Source organism: Schistocerca nitens, chromosome 11 (genome assembly GCF_023898315.1).
Source record: "Schistocerca nitens isolate TAMUIC-IGC-003100 chromosome 11, iqSchNite1.1, whole genome shotgun sequence".
Classification (NCBI taxonomy): Eukaryota; Metazoa; Arthropoda; class Insecta; order Orthoptera; family Acrididae; genus Schistocerca; species Schistocerca nitens.
The window spans coordinates 114,871,525-114,889,816 of NC_064624.1; the positions used below are offsets into that span (position 1 = coordinate 114,871,525).

General features: G+C 42.3%; 1 pseudogene; it reads left to right on the top strand.

Moving 5' to 3' along the window:
• The first annotated feature begins 591 nt into the window (after positions 1-591).
• On the top strand, positions 592-709 carry LOC126214124 (5S ribosomal RNA; annotated as a pseudogene).
• Positions 710-18,292: the final 17,583 nt, after the last annotated feature.

The following is an 18,292-nucleotide window of genomic DNA, read 5'->3' on the forward strand; positions in this document are numbered from 1 at the left end:
GCCCTACCTTTCCAGCACGTTCATCCGTCACGTTCCCAGTCCGTTGAAATTTTTCAAACAGATCCTTTATTGTATCGCTTTTCGGTCCTTTGCTTACATTAAACCTCCGTTGAAAACTTCGTCTTGTTGCAACAACACTGTGTTCTAGGCGGTGGAATTCCAACACCAGAAAAATCCTCTGTTCTAAGGACTAAACCATGTTGTCCACAGCACACTTGCACGTTGTGAACAGCACACGCTTACAGCAGAAAGACGACGTACAGAATGGCGCACCCACAGACTGCGTTGTCTTCTATGTCTTTCACATCACTTGCAGCGCCATCTGTTGTTGAAAATTGTAACTACTGTAATTTCGAAAGTTTGTCCGCCTGAAAATGTACTGTTGTCCCAAACATATTGCAACAAACGGTGTATTTCTATCGCTGCTCGTTTAGTTTTTATTGCCGTTTCAAATATACCGGTCATTTTTGAAACACCCTGTAGATTTCCTACACCGTAATTTACAGCATTACTCCAACAAACAACAACTACTTATCTACAAAGCTATTGCGACGCTGTCAGTCGTTTTTTATTGACCCAAAGTGCTCGCAAGGCGACGGCCTTGGCGCAGTGGATACACCGGTTCCCGTCAGATCACCGAAGTTAAGCGCAGTCGGACGTGGCCGATACTTGGATGGGTGACCATCCGGGCCGCCATGTGCTGTTGCCATTTTTCGGGGTGCACTTAGCCTCGTGATGCTAATTGAGGAGCTGCTCGACCGAATAGTAGCGGCTCCGGTCAAACAAAACCATCGTAACGACCGGGAGAGCAGTGTGCTGACCACACGCCCCTCCTATCCGCATCCTCACATGAGGGTGACACGGCGGTCGGATGGTCCCGATGGGCCACTTGTGGCCTGATGACGGAGTGCTGAAGTGCTTGCAAAGTGATTAGACACGTTAAATGGACTCATGTAAGGTGCAAGACTGTTGCCACCTTACAACCTTTTTTTCAAACACCTTTTTTGACAGAATTTTTTAAACAAATGATCATAAAAACAAAGCAACTCAGGATATTTTAATTATTCTAGTTCCATGTGTGTTGAATCTCAGACTTGGCATGCTGTGAAGATTTCATGTCTCCACCGTCAGTAGGTCTTTAGAAAGCGGGTCATTTATTGCAAAAAATGTAGTTCAGAGATATTGAGGTTTAAAGCTTTATTACAAATTCTTATACAGACTTACATTTATGCGTCTTTTATGCACTAGAATTCCCCTGGCCCATAGTCTGTGCCTTCTTCAGTGTCACAGCAGACCATTGCTTGCCTCCTCCTTTTCTTTCTTGTTTCTTTTGTCATTTCCTGACCAGCTAACTTCACGTACACGAAGTAATCCAGTTCCCGCAGTCCTTTAGCTGTGTTCTGTCGAAATCTTACCCCTAATTTCTCCAGAACCTTAAGGCTTTCATGGTTCCCGCAATTGAAAGTTATTACAGCATCAGACACTGATAACTTTAGAGTCATAAGGCCAACAAATACGGTACCACACAACATAATGGAGGGACTCATTCCCATTCGGGTTCTTCCCATGTAAACACTTCTTTAGTAACTTCCTGGCAGATAAAACTGCGTGCTGGACCAAGACTCGAACTCGGGACCTTTGCCTTTCGCGGGCAAGTGCTCTACCAACTGAGCTACCCAACCACGACTCACGACCCGTCCTCACAGCTTTACTTCTGCCAGTACCTCGTCTCCTACCTTCCAAACTTTACAGAAGCTCTCCTGCGAATCTTGCAGAAACTAGCACTCCTGAAAGAAAGGATATTGCGGAGACATGGCTCAGCCATGGCCTAGCCCGCCCGCGAAAGGCAAAGGTCCCGAGTTCGAGTCTGGGTCCGGCACACAGTTTTATCTGCCAGGAAGTTTCATATCAGCGCACACTCCGCTGCAGAGTGAAAATATCATTCTGGAAACTTCTTTAGTAGCTCAGGATTTGCTAAATCGCTGTAAATAGGTTTGATTGCCTCCATTACTGCCAAAGGAAGAGAATGTTTACGTGTAAATTCACGCAGGGTGCCAGAAAATTCGGCTTGCCTATATTTACACCGAGTGTTTGGTGGAGGAGAACACAAAGCATGACATGGCTTTTCATCGGTTGATATTCGACGAAAGAAAGTTCTCCACACAGCTCTTTTCATCTTGTCTAAATTTTCACAGTTATCTCTAATGGCCTTCCAATAATATTCCCGTAATTCATCAATTACTTTGTCCGTTAGTCTTCCAGCACATTTTATTGTCTTGCCATCAGACAGTTTTGTGTTACCTAGCTTGGTTTTTAAGTTACACAGACGTGTTCCCATACTTTAATTGACGTGTCCAATGGACTCAAGTTTTTGTATAGGAGCATCATATGGCTTACTGTTTTGTACTGCAATGAAAGCCTCGCTGTCTCCATCACCTAAGTAATTCACATATGACACCTCTCTCCCGCTGCAAACGCTGGAAAATGGCAACTGCTCCTTTTACCTCCATTCCTCCACTTGTGCCATCATGACCTTTTATACATTGCTGCTTATGAAGTAATCTGTTCTTCTGGTTCACTGTACAACCTTGGCAGTACTTACTGAGAATTTCAAAATACAAAACTTTTCCAATGTCAACATTTATTCCAGATGTAAAACCATTTTTAGAATTAAACTCACGCTTTTGCCAGGATCCATCCACAGCAGTGCTGATGTCTGTGCCACCTTCATTTTGTTCAACAGCTTCTGATGTAGCAGGAACCATTGAATCTTCAGCCACAGCGTTTACAGAGTCCCCAATTGCTGTTACATATTTCATATACGTGAAGGGTGGTTTTGGCAAATTTAACACAGTGCATAGAAGATTACCAGCCCTTGCACCTTTACTAATGCATCTAAGGCCCCAGAACAGCCTCACGTTGGTTTCATACAATTCGTTACCTGAACACTTTGATGAAATATGAAATGCTTTTTCGTTTCTGCACTTCTGACCTTCAATAATTAATTTAGACACGACACCTATTCTAGCTCCAATATCCTCATAACGTTTAACTTCACCACCACAAAGACAGCAAGAGACAGTTTCAGAAAGAACTTGTGCAAGGCTTTCCAGATCAATAATGACGTTGTCCATAATATCATTACTTACACCACTGTTAGCCGTTTCTATACATACTTTCCTTTTCGATGCACTAGGGGGCGTGGTCACTTCAGCCAGGGGTCCTGATACTTTTGATCACATAGTGTATATTCTCCAACTGATGTTTTACGTTTGGAAATGACGACGTAATGTGACCTCTTTTTTTAAGAAAAATTTTATGTACTGTGGCTATCGCTTCACTATTTTAGTGTCAAATAGACCTTTAACTTATGTTATGGTCACACTCCTTCTAACAGTTATGTCGGAATATACACTACTGGCCATTAAAATTACTACACCAAGAAGAAATGCAGATGATAAACGGGTATTCATTGGACAATATATTATACTAGACTGACATGTGATTACATTTTCACACAGTTTGGGTGCATAGATCCTGAGAATTCAGTACACAGAACTACCACCTCTGGCCGTAATAACGGCCTTGATACGCCTGGGCATTGAGTCAAACAGAGCTCGGATGGCGTGTGCAGGTACAGCTGCCCATGCAGCTTCAACACGATACCACAGTTTATCAAGAGAAGTGACTGGCGTATTGTGACGAGCCAGTTGCTCGGCCACCATTGACCAGACGTTTCCAGTTGGTGAGAAATCTGGAGAATGTGCAGGCCAGGACAGCAGTCGAACATTTTCTGTATCCAGAAAGAACCGTACAGGACCTGCAACACGCGGTCGTGCATTATCCTGCTGAAATGTAGGTTTTCGCAGGGATGGAATGAAGGGTAGAGCCACGGGTCGTAACACATCTGAAATGTAACGTCCACTGTTCAAAGTGCCGTCAATGCGTACAAGAGGTGACCGAGACGTGTAACCGAAGGCACCCCACACCTTCACACCGGGTAATACGCCATTATGGCGATGACAAATACACGCTTCCAATGTGCGTTCACTGCGATGTCGCCAAGCACGGATGTGACTATCATGATGCTGTAAACAGAACCTGGATTCATCCGAAAAAAATGACGTTTTGCCATTCGCGCACCCAGGTTCGTCGTTGAGTACACCATCCAGGTGGTTCTGTCTGTGATGTAGCGTCAAGGGTAGCCGCAGCCGTGGTCTCCGAGCTGATAGTCCATGCTGCTGCAAACGTCGTTGAACTGTACGTACAGATGGTTGTTGTCTTGCAAACGTCCCCATCTGTTGACTCAGGGATCGAGACGTGGCTGCACGATCCGTTACAGCCGTGCGGATAAGATGCCTGTCATCTCGACTGCCAGTGATACGAGGCCGTTGGGATCCAGCACGGCGTTCCGTAGTATCCTCTTGAACCCACCGATTCCATATTCTACTAACAGTCATTGGATCTCGACCAACGCGAGCAGCACTGTCGCGATACGATAAACCGCAATCGAGATAGGCTGCAATCCGACCTTTATCAAAGTCGGAAACGTGATGGTACGCATTTCTCCTCCTTACACGAGGCATCACAACAACGTTTCACCAGGCAACGCCGGTCAACTGCTGTTTGTGTGTGAGAAATCGGTTGGAAATTTTCCTCATGTCAGCACGTTGTAGGTGTCGCCACCGGTGCCAACCTTGTGCAAATGCTCTGAAAAGCTAATCGTTTGCCTGTAGGTTTCATTTCGCGTCTGTAGCAGGTCATCTTCTTGGTGTAGCAATTTTAATGGCCAGTAGTGTGGATTCCAAACTCTTAACAGGAATTCAAAGAAAGTGATGTAGAAAAAAAAGGAAGGGAGCGGGGGGCGGGGATAGAAGCCGAATATCAGCTCGCAGCGTGCCCTCTCAGCAGGAGACTGCTGTTGAGTGAGCGCTGCATGACCTTTCAATCTACACCTCCTTTTCTTGTTGTTGCTACTGCCCATGATGGTGGGGACAGAAGATTCGAGAGGAGTAAGATTTACAAAAAACGTTTTACTTACACTATGTGATCAAAAGTATACGGACACCCCCAAAAACATATGTTTTCCATATTACAAGCATTGTGCTGCCACCTGCTTCTGGTACTCCATATGAGCGACCTCAGTTGTTAGACATCGTGAGAAAGCAGAATGAGGCGCTCCGCGGAACTAACGGACTTCGAACGTGGTCAGGTGATCGGGTGTCACTTGTGTCATATACGTCTGTACGCGAGATTTCCACACTCCTAAACTTCGCTAGGTCAACTGTTTCTGATATGATAGTGAAGTGGGAACGTGAAGGGACACGTACAGCACAAAAGCATAGAGCCTACCTGTCTGACACAGAAGAGGGCCGTAATGTGTAATAGGCTGACATCTATCCAGACCATCACACAGGATTTCCAAACTGCATCTGGATCCACTGCAAGTACTATGACAGCTAGGAAGGAGGTGAGAAAAGTTGCAGTTCATGGTCGAGCGGCTGCTCATAAGCCACACATCACGCCGGTCAATGACAAACGACCAGCCGCGGTGGCTGAGCGGTTCTAGGCGCGTCAGTCCGGAACCGTGCGACTGCTACGGTCGCCGGTTCGAATCCTACCTCGGGCATGGATGTGTGTGATGTCCGTAAGTTAGGTTTAAGTAGTTCTAAGTTCTAGGGGACTGATGACCTCAGATGTTAAGTCCCATAGTGCTCAGAGCCATTTGAACCATTTTTGAAACGACAAACGACGCCTCGCTTGCTGTAAGGAGCGAAAACATTGGACGATTGAACAGTGGAAAAACGTTGTGTGGAGTGACGAATCACGATACACAATTTGGCGATCGATGGCAGGGTGTGGGTATGGCGAATGCCCGGTGAACGTCGTCCGCCAGCGTGTGTAGTGCCAACAGTAAAATTCGGAGGCGGTGTTGTTATGGAGTGAGCTTTCACTCCTTGTTGTTTTGCGTGGCACTATCACAGCACAGGCCTACACTGATATTTTAAGCACCTTCTTGCTTCCCACTGTTGAAGAGCAATTCGGGGATGGCGATTGCATCTTTCAGCACGATCAAGCACCTGTTCATAATCCACTGCCTGTGGCGGAGTGGTTACACGACATTAACATCCCTGTAATGGACTGGCCTGTACATAGTCCTGACCTGGGTCCTATAGAACACCTTCGAGATATTTTGGAACGCCGACTTCGTGCCAGGCCTCACCGACCGATATCGATACCTCTACTCTGTGCAGCACTCCGTGAAGAATGGGCTGCCATTCCCCAAGATTCGTTCCAGCACCTGCTTGAACATATGCCCGCGAGAGTGGAAGCTGTCATCAAGGCTAAGGGTGGGCCAGGGCCATACTGAATTTCAGCATTACCGATGGAATGCGCTATGAACCTGTAAGTCATTTTTCATCCAGGTGTCCAGATACTTTTGATCATATACTGTATCTTTTCTCACACAGATGGCTCCAGTTCTTCATGTCTATGATTCTTGAAGCTTAAATTCTTACATTACAGGTTCTCATGGTTCAATTATCTAAATAATTTCGAAGAATGTCTTTGCAGAATTATTGTTCTCACGATAATTTATTGTTTCACGTTGTACTGTACCTTACTGTCTTTTGAATTTTAACACTAACAAAACTGTAATTACATTGTTCGTCTGAAATACAAAAATACGTCCGATCGTATCAGACGCAGGCTTACTAGTACTTCACTCCAGAGTGAATGAGATTTTCACTTTGCAGCGGAGTGAGCGTTGATGTGAAACATTCTGGCAGATTAAAACTGTGTGCCGAACCGAGACACGAACTCAGGACCTTTGCCTTTCGCGGACAAGTGCTCTACCATCTGAGCTACCCAAGTACAACGCACGTCCCTTCCTCACAGCTTTACTTCCGCCAGAACCTCGTCTCCTGCCTTCCAAACTTCACAGAAGCTCTCCTGCAAGCCATGCAGAACTAGCACACTTGGAAGAAAGGACACTGCGGAGACATGGCTTAGCCACAGCCTGGGGGATGGTTCCAGAACGAGATTTTCACTCTGTAGCGGAGTGTGCGCTAGTGTGAAACTGTGAAACTTCCTGGCAGATTAAAACTGTGTGCCGGGCCGAGACTCGAACTCAGGACGTTTCCCATTCGTGGGAAAGTGATAGTTCTGCAAGGTTCGCAGGAGAGCTTCTGCGAAGTTTGGAGGGTAGGAGACGAGGTACTGGCAGAAGTAAAGCTGTGAGTACCGGGCGTGAGTCTTGCTTGGGTAACTCTTATGGTGGAGCACTTGTCCGCAAAAGGCAAAGGTCCCAAATTCTTCGAGTCTCGGTCCGGCACACAGTTTTAATGTGCCAACAAGTTTCAATATTTCAAAGGGATTACATTTTTTCTTGCCACATGAATTTCTATTAGTTTGCAATAGCTTATTATTTTATAAATGAGTCCAGAAATAGACATAATAAACAGTAATAGATTGAGTAATTGATAACAGAAATTTTAAATTTGCCAAATATTCCGTAATTTACAATGTTTCTAAAAAAAAAATTCTAACTGTACATTCAGAGATGGTACATATCGATTGTAACAACGAAAACAAAGTAATACCTTTTCATAAATTTTAGCGTGAAATATAACATATTGAGTATACAATTATATGAAATTTTTCACGTAAACAGCAGAGATAATACTGACCTGTTCAAAATCCGAAAAATATTTCTGGTATCGACTACCACTGCTGAGGAAAAGTAATGCTAGAGGAGGATGTCCCTTTACAGCCTACAGGTCACATATCATACGTGATAATTAAAATTTTCTATTTGTAGGGATCCACAAGCTCCAGATGCTTAATATGCGTAGTAGTCCGTAATACGATATTTATTTCCGCGAACGACTAGCTAATTTCGACTAAGCGTCATTGTCAAGCGCGTTTTTAACATCTGTATTTCATGACATTTTCAAATCACTCTGATAACAAGTAAAAAGTAGCCATTTGCGTCAATTTAACGAAAGGGTCCAGTGACAGCTTGTAATATTACATTCCGAACTTTGGTAGCATACATCGTACTAAAATACAGTAACTGCCATAAACAGTAAGACATATTAACTTTTTTTAGAACCTCTATACAATTTGTAATTTATTCACTACAATGATATATAATTTGTTGTATGTATATTTTTTGCTTGTGTAGATTATTTAAGTAATAATTGTCAATAACACCCATTCTTATTAAGCTACAAATTAACAAAATTTCCTAAATATGAACAGAAAAAGGCTACTGTGGGGGCGGGGGAGTGTGGGATGGCCTCAGCTTGTCTTTATTTAGGCGTTCTCTTTTGAACAGAGAGTACAACAGCCTCTGCTTTCTCAGGCGTTTCTTAATCTCGTTATTAAACCGTGGTAGGTCTTTTCCGTCCTTAATTCACTTACTAGGCACGTAATTCTCCAGACCACGATTTAGGATCTGCTTAAATTCTACCCGTAATTCCTCTACGTCCAGCTTAATGAAGTAAACGATGTCAGATCATTGTCAAAGTGAGATGATAACAACCGCTTATCTGCTCTTTCTAGCAGAAACACTCTCCTAGTCTTCTTAAATGATTTGTGAACTTTCGTAGCCATAGTTGCTATAATGTCATCATGATCGCTAATCCCCATTTGTACACTTTTAACTAGGTGTTGACTTCCTCAGTGTTGGTTTGCTAATTTCTAAATTAACTGTTAGCTTTCTGTGGTAATCTCTTAGTTGCTAAGGCTATTTTTCTCTGCTGGCGTAATCGGCCTTGTAAATCATCTGCTTCTCTCCTCCCACCCTAAACTGTACAGCACACTAACTACTTTTCATCCTTTAATACAAAGGGTAAACTTTTCTTACAGTCGTCATATTGTGAGTCACATTCCCTCACAATGAATTAGGGGTGGGCAAGAAATCGCGTATCTGTTACAAATCACAGAGATTGAGATGTCACAGATATGACAATAACAACTTCACAAAATCTGGCTGCGATTTCAGTCACAGCTGAGTCGCAAGCAGCCTTTAATATTCAAGACCGAGTGCCGAATTTCGTACTTCTTCCTCTGAACCTCTTGTCTGGCTGCGATTTCCGTGACAAATCGCAAGTAGCAGTCGCAAGTAGCAACCAAAAAGAGCAGGTAACATTCAACGCCGTGTGTCGTCTGACAGCCTAAGTTCGTTCTACTGTCACGCTATTGACTCTAACTGCGATTTCCGTGACAAGTCGCAGCTAGAAGTAGCAAATAGCAATTAAAAAGCGCAGTTAACATTACAGGCCGTATGCGATCTGTTGTTCTACGTCCGTACTTTGTTCTGAGAACCTTGTGTCTCACGATATGGATGTATTACATGCTTATGGTCGAAGAAATGAACCAAGAAGCTAATTCGCTCTGAGAAAAAATTTATACTCTGTTGAGAATTGGTGCAGCCGAGGAATGTATGTGAGAGCCGAATAAAGATTGTGTCAACAGACAGACCATAAGCGTAGCCTGGAATTGCTGTGACACATTTAAACACACTCTTCATGATAAAAGCTAAAACTGCATGGTAATTTCAAGAACAGATAATGGATAAGTCTCCAATGAGTATTTTGATGTGTATTACACACGTATATCGTACATAATCTACTAATAATGCAATCTGGTGTCTTACTATGGAACTTTTACCAAATGTTTAACAGCTGCATTCACAAGACGGATATTTTTTCTGACAGTACAATATGCAGTTAAACTTTTGTCTGTATTTTCAGATATTGCATTAGTACTATTCCCAATATCAACTTGTAACTGTAAGATCAGTGCTTTCCTCTGTTTTCGCTTGCATATCATCAACCTTAAAACACGCAACGTTCCAAGATAACGTAGACCTCGGGCTAGTCTACAAGTCAGTCTGTCATCACAATCGACATTCAAGGCGGGAGGGATAGACATATCAGTATCACACTCTAGCAAGTCTTTAACAATAAATATATGGTAGAAAATTTTGGGGTATGGGATTTTCATTAATCACTCACAGTACAGTTCACATTTATTTATCATCCCTTTCACATAATGACTTCAATGACACACTATACAGATACTAATTTTGCTCACTTATGTTATCAATTACGGCTCTTTTATACTGTGAATTCTTCAAGAGTCGTTTTGAACCTTCACGATTATCTGTTCTAGATGTGGATGGGTACATGAAGCAGCCAGTAATCGAAATGGGAACTGCGTCTGGAAAATCACTAGGATTATTAAACTTTTGTATTCTACTAATTACTAGCAATTTAATTCACATTATGCAACTGTGATACGTCTGGTGATGCATGCACTTGAGTGGGGAGGTTTCACACTTTGCATAAACGATGCCCCTCCATTCATTCACAAACTTAGAAACTACCCTTACTTCTGACGAAGGCGGTGTAAAGACGCTGTGGCAAATTTTCCAGTTCTGTTGTCACTGATATTTTGAATTATCGCTATATCGAGTGACTGATAATATGGTTCAGATACTTGTGAACGTAACAACGTGGTTAGAATCCATATTCTAAACATGAATTCCTACGGTACTCTGTGGTAATTTGTGTTATGATTCTCAACATCACACTATTAATATTTTCACACTTGTTCCATTAATTTAAACTAAAGTCATAGGAAGAACATCTGTAAAATATACTTAATACTGATGGTGTTGAGATGAAATTTTGTCTGTGGGCAAGGGTTTCTTTCGTATATCTTGTAACAACTGAGGAAGAATCATTGGAAATATTAATGATACCATTTCAGGTAACTTTTTGTCAGTTAGGTTACCGAAACATTACTTTAGGCCTTCACAAATAATCGCCTGTACAGGCGAGAACATATTTCTGGGTTGCAGTGACACAGTTCACTTCTTACTTGCGAGTAATGACAGTGTAACATCTATAGTGATAAATCGCATAAAGCTCAAAAGTCACAGAAATGGCAGAAGTCACAGAAATGGCAGAAGTCACAGAAATGGGGCAGAAGTCGCAGAAATGGGGCAGAAGTCGCAGAAATGGGGCAGAAGTCGCAGAAATGGGGCAGAAGTCGCAGAAATTGGGCAGAAGTCGCAGAAGTGGGGCATAAGTCGCAGAAATGGGGCAGAAGTCGCAGAAATGGGGCAGAAGTCGCAGATATGGCAGAAGTCGCAGAAATGGGGCAGAAGTCGCAGAAATGGGGCAGAAGTCGCAGAAATGGGGCAGAAGTCGCAGAAATGGGGCAGAAGTCGCAGAAGTGGGGCAGAAGTCGCAGAAGTTGGGCAGAAGTCGCAGAAATGGGGCAGAAGTCGCAGAAATGGGGCAGAAGTCACAGATATGGCAGAAGTCGCAGATATGGCAGAAGTCGCAGACATGGCAGAAGTCGCAGAAATGGGACAGAAGTCGCAGAAATTGGGCAGAAGTCGCAGAAATGGCAGAAGTCGCAGAAATGGGGCAGAAGTCGCAGAAATGGGGCAGAAGTCGCAGAAATGGGGCAGAAGTCGCAGAAATTGGGCAGAAGTCGCAGAAGTGGGGCATAAGTCGCAGAAATGGGGCAGAAGTCGCAGATATGGCAGAAGTCGCAGATATGGCAGAAGTCGCAGAAATGGGGCAGAAGTCGCAGAAATGGGGCAGAAGTCGCAGAAATGGGGCAGAAGTCGCAGAAATGGGGCAGAAGTCGCAGAAGTGGGGCAGAAGTCGCAGAAGTTGGGCAGAAGTCGCAGAAATGGGGCAGAAGTCGCAGAAATGGGGCAGAAGTCACAGATATGGCAGAAGTCGCAGATATGGCAGAAGTCGCAGACATGGCAGAAGTCGCAGAAATGGGGCAGAAGTCGCAGAAATGGGGCAGAAGTCGCAGAAATGGGGCAGAAGTCGCAGAAGTGGGGCAGAAGTCGCAGAAGTTGGGCAGAAGTCGCAGAAATGGGGCAGAAGTCGCAGAAATGGGGCAGAAGTCACAGATATGGCAGAAGTCGCAGATATGGCAGAAGTCGCAGACATGGCAGAAGTCGCAGAAATGGGGCAGAAGTCGCAGAAATTGGGCAAAAGTCGCAGAAATGGGGCAGAAGTCGCAGATATGGGGCAGAAGTCGCAGAAATGGGGCAGAAGTCACAGAAATCGCGTAAATCGCAAGAGTAGTAAAAATCGCATAAGTTGCAGAAAAACCAGAGGGATACAAGTGCCGGCCACGGTGGTCTAGCGGTTCTAGGCGCTCAGTCAGGAACCACGCGACTGCTACGGTCACAGGTTCGAATCCTGCCTCGGGCATGGATGTGTGTGATGTCCTTAGGTTAGTTAGGTTTAAGTAGTTCTAAGTTCTAGGGGACTTATGACCACAGATGTTGAGTCCCATAGTGCTCAGAGCCATTTGAACCATTTTTTTGGATACAAGTAGTGAATTCATCAACTGCAATTTGTCACAGTTAAGAATTGCAGTTACTGAAAAGTAGCAATCACAGAAATCAAAGATATCGGAAAACCGCAGTTTAGCCCATCACTACAATGAGTACTCTCTGCTCCCCACTCCTCCATATTCGCTCCAACCTCTGTGCTTTGCACTATGACATATCTGGAACGCATTGCTTTCTCCAACCCCCTACCAATGTATGGGACCTCCCCCTCGCATACCAGAGTCCAAGGCAGCGGCTGTCCCTACTTGCAAAATTACAGCAGAAATGATTCGCGACGACTGTATGCTACAACTCACGCGTGCAAATGTGCAGTTTTTACCGGCCGACTTGACCGAGTTCAGATGCATATTTCAGGACCTCAGCTTTCATGTCGTACTACTGTCTGAGACGTGACTTAAGTCGAATATCACTTCCAGCTATGTAAGCCTCGATGGCTTTGTGCCTCTGAGACATGACGGGTGTAACAAAAGAGGTGGCGGTGTGGCTGCACATATGGGTGCAAACGACACCCCAATGTCCTGCTCACATCCAAAGACGAGGACAAACAACTGGAGTTTATGTTCATTGAAATTACGCCTCTCGATAGAAAGTGCCTTACCTCTGTAATTACAACGGCCTTGCCACAGTGCTAACACTGGTTCCCGTCAGATCACCGCAGTTAAGTGCTGTCGAGCTGGGCTAGCACTCAGATGGGTGACCATCCGGTCCGCCGAGCACCGTTGGCAAGCGGGGGTGCTCTAAACCCTTGTGAGGCAAACTGAGGGGCTACTTGATTGAGAAGTAACGGCTACAGTGTCATAAACTCACATACGGCCAGGAGAGTGGTGTGCTGACCACTTACCCCTCCATATCTGCTTCCAGTGACGCCTGTGGGCTGAGGATGACACGGCGGCCGGTCGGTACCGTTGGGCCCTACAAGGCCTGTTCAGACGGAGTTTAGTTTATCTGTATAATACGTACTATGCTGTGCAGCTCTAGCTTTGAATCTGCGCTCTCAGTTCTTGAATCTTTGTATGAACATGTAATTGTAGCCAGAGATGTGAACATAAACTTTATGAGCAACACTCCTTCAGTTTCAAAATTCAGGTATATGCTTTACTGCTCAAATCTTGCACTGCTTCCACTTGGGCCAACTCACCATACTGCAGACATACCTCTATCGATATTTTCGCGACCAAGTCCCCAAACAGAAATTCACACTGATCAAATTTCTGCACATGGCTTATCTGCTCAAGATGTAATATTCATGAATTATTCGTTGTAATGTCCAAGGAACAAACAGCAACTGGCCACTTTTAGAGATTTTAGCTTATAGCTGACGCCTATGATATCTCTTTGCAAGGAATGACCGGAAATAACTTCAACATGAATTATGAAGTGTTTAATTTCGCTGAGAGACTCAGTAATTTATAGAATATACATGCTTCGATAAAAACTCTAAGAGTCAGGAGACAACCTGCACCATGGTTTGCCAATCAACTGAAACACCTGATCACCATCAGAGACATGAAACACCTCATCACCATCAGAGACATAGTACACAGGAAATCTAAACGGCACCCGACCTCCGAGAATCATCTTGCCTAAAAGCGGCTGTGCACCCAATTCAGCCAGTCAGTGAGAAATGGAAAACTCAGACATGCCCACTCCTCAACTAAGGACTTTCACTGGCCCTTCATCATGCAGAAAAATCTGCAGGGGCTAGGAACAGGCAAATATCAGCGTACAGCTGAATCTCTGGTTTCTATTGAGGGTCCAAAAGAGTGTTTCTCCAAGACTACATCTCTACTTGACCAACACGCAAGGAGGCAAACCATTGAATTCCTTGAATTTTCTGCAGTGGGTACAAACGAAAAACCTTTTCTGCAGCTGGTAAGCCTTAACAGAGTCAGGAAGTCAACATTTCAATGTTACAATACAAATGATCAGTTTTCTCGTCGATTTATTACTGCCGATAATGGCGTATATTTTCAGACATTCACTGATAATTCAATGGCCTGGAAAAACGGAATTATTAAACCTCTACCTGAAAAAGAATATGTCAAAGAACCTTCTGACTACAGGCCCCGTAGCATTCCACCAGAATTATCTAAGGCTTTAGAATACGTAGTTCACAACCAGCTTACCACTTACTTAACCTCAAACAACCTTCTGCATGAATATCAATCTAGCTTCCGAATAAATCGTGGCATGACGATTGTTCTTGTAAAACTGACTGACGAAGCGAAACAAGCTATGGACAAACAGGTGGCGACCATTATGTGCTTTTTGGATTCCAGCAAAGCTTCTGACACCGCCGACTTTGGTATTCTTCTTGTTCAACTCAAAAGTCTACACTTTTCTTCAAGTGTGCTACAATGGATCCGCTCATACTTTACATCCCACCAATAGTATGTAATGATCTGAACAAAGGGTTCATAGTGGAAGGATGTTGTATCAGGGGTCCCACAAGAATCAGTATTGCGCCCATTACTTTACTCATTATATGTCAATGATGTGCTGACTATTATCTCCCATTGCAAATATCATTTATACCCTGATGACCTTCAGTTACATGTAGGTGCAAAACCAACAAATCTGAGTACAGCCAACCAGAACGCAAAACCTGACTTACTTGCTTTATCAGAACAGGCTCAAGACATAGGTTTGAAATTTAATGCATCTAAAACGCAAGTAACCTCCGTCATTCACAAAAGATTTATTACTCAACAGTTTAGAGTACCTTCTTTTCCATTGCAATGGCCCTTTGTATGTGAAAGTTTTCTTGCAATGTCAGGAGGTTTTTGTTGTGATTATTCGTTCTGTGATTATTCACATTTCATTTTGTTGAATGGTTCATGTCCATGTTTTATCAGGTGTTTGGTGAAGGTAGAATGACTGTTTTCATATTTCCAACTTCTTATATGTTCTTTACATCTAGTTATAAAGTTCCTGTTTGTCATCCCCAGATATACTGATTTACATTTCTGGCACTCTAGTTGGTATATGCCTGCTCCCTGGTATTTATCTGGTTTTTCTGTTGTTTGTAAATGTGACTGGAGTGTGTTTCTTGTTCTGTAAGCTATTTGTAATCACTGTTTTTTTAGTATATTTTCTATCTTGTGTGGTGCTTTGTGTTTGTATGTAAGAGTGTACAATTTTTTTCTGTTATTCATGTCATGAGTGTTATTGTTTTGTGTTTCTGTGTGTACTGTAGTGTCTGTGAGGTTATGTTCTCTCTGCTTGTTTTGATTTTTCTTTAGTTGTGTTTTAATTTTTTGATTGAGTTTTTGTACTATATGGGTGCTTTGTACTATATGGGTGCTGCAACCATTGTTAGTGGCTATGAGTTGTATTGTTTGTAACTCTTTTTCATAATTTTCTTTTTTCAGTGGGATATTATTTAGCCAGTGTAATGTGTCGTAGGGCTGATAATTTTTGATTTTGAGGGTAGTTAGATGATGCATGTATGATAATGTCTGTGGCTGCTGGCTTTCTGAAGAGGTCAAATATGTGTTTATTGTGCTCTCTCTTCATTGTTAGATCCAAGAAATGTATTTGCTTTTCTTCAATATACCCATTGTGGATGACGAACTAATAGTGCCAGACACAGCAACATTTGCCTCCTTTGACGTAGTAAGCCTCTACACCAATATCCCCTGGAAAGACACTCTCACAATAATACAAAAGAATCTAATCAAATACAAAAAGCTAAGCAATGCAGAAATTTATGAACTCATGATGTTGCTTGAATTAGTCCTCTCACATAACTATTTTTCACTCAATGGCAAATTTTACATGCAAAACCATGGTCTGGAAATGGGTAGCAGTCTTGCAGGCTTGCTTTCTGACATATTTATAGATAATCTGGAACAAAACTTCTTCTTAAAACACCCACAATTTACCGACAAAATTCTGTATTATAAAAGATATGTGGATGACACAATAATACTTTTCAATAGTCGAAAGAAGAACTAAATAACCTAGCAGATGAAATGAATAAAATGCACCAAAATATTAAATTCACAGTTAAACACCAGACCACTGAAGGAATTAACTTGCTTGACATGGCTATCTCCACTCACAATAACAAGCATACCTTCCAAATATACAGAAAACCCACTACCAGTGATGTTACCATTAGCAATACCTCACGCCACTCGAACAAACATAAAACTGCTTTCTTCAGGTCATCTGAAAACCATATGCTCAGCACGCCTATCAGTGAAGAAGATGCATGTAAAGAAATGAACATTCTTACATTTATAGCCCAAAATAATGGTTATAATTCATCTTTGATAAACACCCCTATCAGTGGATTCATGTAAAGAAATGAACATACTTAAATCTATAGCCCAAAATAATGGTTATAATTCATCTTTGATAAACACCCTATATGAAAAATCCAAAGTAAACTCAAGCAACCACCATCACCATAAAAAACTAAGACTGAAATGCCAAAATTTGTCTGTCTTCCATTCCTTGGCAAAGTATCATATAAACTTGCAAATCTGTTCAGTCCACACAACATAAAAATATCTTTTCACACTGACATTAAACTACAAAATAAAATTGTTCACAATAATAAAACCACTAGAGATTGGCATAAAAATTCTGGCATATACAATCTCACATGCTCCTGTTCTTCCTTCTACATAGGCCAAACAGGGAGAAATTTAACAACTCGCTACAGTGAACATATGGATGCCCTTCATCTCAAAAACTTAGATAAGTCCAGTTTTGCATCACATGTTGCTCATCATGAACACTCTGTTGATGATATCAATGACAGTCTTTCTGTGCTACACACTGTAGAGGAAGGGCTACAGATGGACCTCCTTGAACAATTAGAAATTTTCATGCACAAACTAAAATCACCCCAAAAATCCTGAATGAACAGACTGAGTCAACGCCAAACCTTTTCTTCCAGAATTTCCAGGCTATCCTGACAGCAATAAAACAACAAAAATGACAATAATTCGTCTTCATGCATAAATCTTGTTCGTCTCGCTGTGTAGCGACTATGGTATTGTATGACTTACAAAAACTTTTTAATTGTGTTTTAAATATTCACCTCTAACTGTTTACCTTTTGTATGCAGCTAGCAACATTTACTGAAATGTAAAACCAGTACTAGCAATATTTCTTTCATAATACAATGATGTCTTGCCAAAGACTATTAGTAAAGTGCAATATCTATCGTATCTGTGTTCTTTGAAAAAACATCAAACTTTCCACAAGGGTTTAGGGTTCTGTGATGCGAAGGTGCCGTTTGCGGCAGGCAACTGGCGTTTACTTTTTTTAATAATGAGACGTGCATTCTTTAAATTGAAATACCTAACCTTAATTCACATTACATTTCGTGAAGATAAAGGCCGTTACTCTCGATCATAATAAATTTAGTTAGTTTGTAAATGTTTTCTCGTAATGTTGTTCCCGTTCATGGTTTCATACACCCTGCGGTTGATTGTGCGAATCAGGATTTTTTTCTTTCATTTGTGCGTCCACAGTGATTGTAGATTCTGTTAGATTATGTATGGTATTTCAAAACCATCTTTGCAACTACATAGAAAAATGTGTGTTTAGTTCACAATGCTCGTTTCAACTTTTCCTTCTGGTAAATCAGCGTAATTGGCGCCAAGGGTGTTGATACTATTCTAACGTCCTTGGTTTGTTTTGTTCTTTCACTTTTATTGTCTTGGAGCATGTGGGTTCTGGCCATATTGACTATTGAGGAATGCAGAAATAAAGTTAAAGCTGTTGCAATCTCATGTTCTTGCAGAAACTCGTGTATTGCTTTTTCCAGGTATTAAATACGCGACTTAAGTATGACTCTAGGAAAAACGAATATATATTTTAGAACCAAGTTAATACTACATGTTTGTTGTATTTGATTTGGACGATTGAAGCAGTTTG